General features: G+C 45.4%; 1 long non-coding RNA gene across 1 annotated transcript; it reads left to right on the top strand.

Annotated features, from left to right (window-relative positions):
* Positions 1-296: 296 nt before the first annotated feature.
* Positions 297-692, top strand: LOC309502910. Its single transcript, XR_014207431.1, has 2 exons — positions 297-525; positions 641-692. It is a non-coding gene; the product is annotated as an uncharacterized lncRNA (long non-coding RNA).

Raw genomic sequence — 692 nt, 5'->3', positions numbered from 1 at the left:
CTGTCTTCCGGGCTCTGAGGAGCTTTATCACAGGTCTCAGGGGACACCATGTGTTAGTACATACGGACAACACGTCGGTAGTCGCCTATATCAACCACCAAGGGGGTTTGCGCTCGCGCCCATTATCCAATCGGGCACGCCATATCCTCTTGTGGTCCCAGGGGAAGTTCCTGTCACTCAGGGCAGCCTACCTCCCCGGGGTTCAGAATATAGGAGCAGACACTCTGTCGAGACAGGGGCCGAGGCCCGGGGAATGGGTGGTGGAGCTGATATGGAGGGACTTTGGTCTCCCTGTAAATGATTGCTAATTTGTTTGAATTTATAAGGTCTGTACCGATCTATGTGTATAGTTATTTTGAAGGACTTTTATTATGATACGGCCTTAACGTGCACCAACATGTGTATAAAGCACGTTCTGTTTCCGCTATGTGTATGTGCGCACACTTTCGTGAAGGACGCAGCTTATTGCATGACGGTTTTCTTCCCCCCCATGAAGTTTTGTGCATCCCATTTGAGGGTTATAAGGTAAACTAAGTGTAATGTTTATCATTTTTGTAATTGTATAGTTTTATTGTGATGTTGGTTAATGTGTTGGAGTGACAGTGTTTGTTTGTTTTTATTGTTTGTGTTTTTGCTGTAGCTCTTACGGTGTCTACATGAGTGTCACGAATAAAACGCTAATGGAAACATCA

The sequence above is a fragment of the Leuciscus leuciscus genome, assembly GCF_965113295.1.
Source record: "Leuciscus leuciscus genome assembly, chromosome: 7".
Lineage (NCBI taxonomy): Eukaryota > Metazoa > Chordata > Actinopteri > Cypriniformes > Leuciscidae > Leuciscus > Leuciscus leuciscus.
This window is presented reverse-complemented; position numbering and strand designations above follow the sequence as displayed.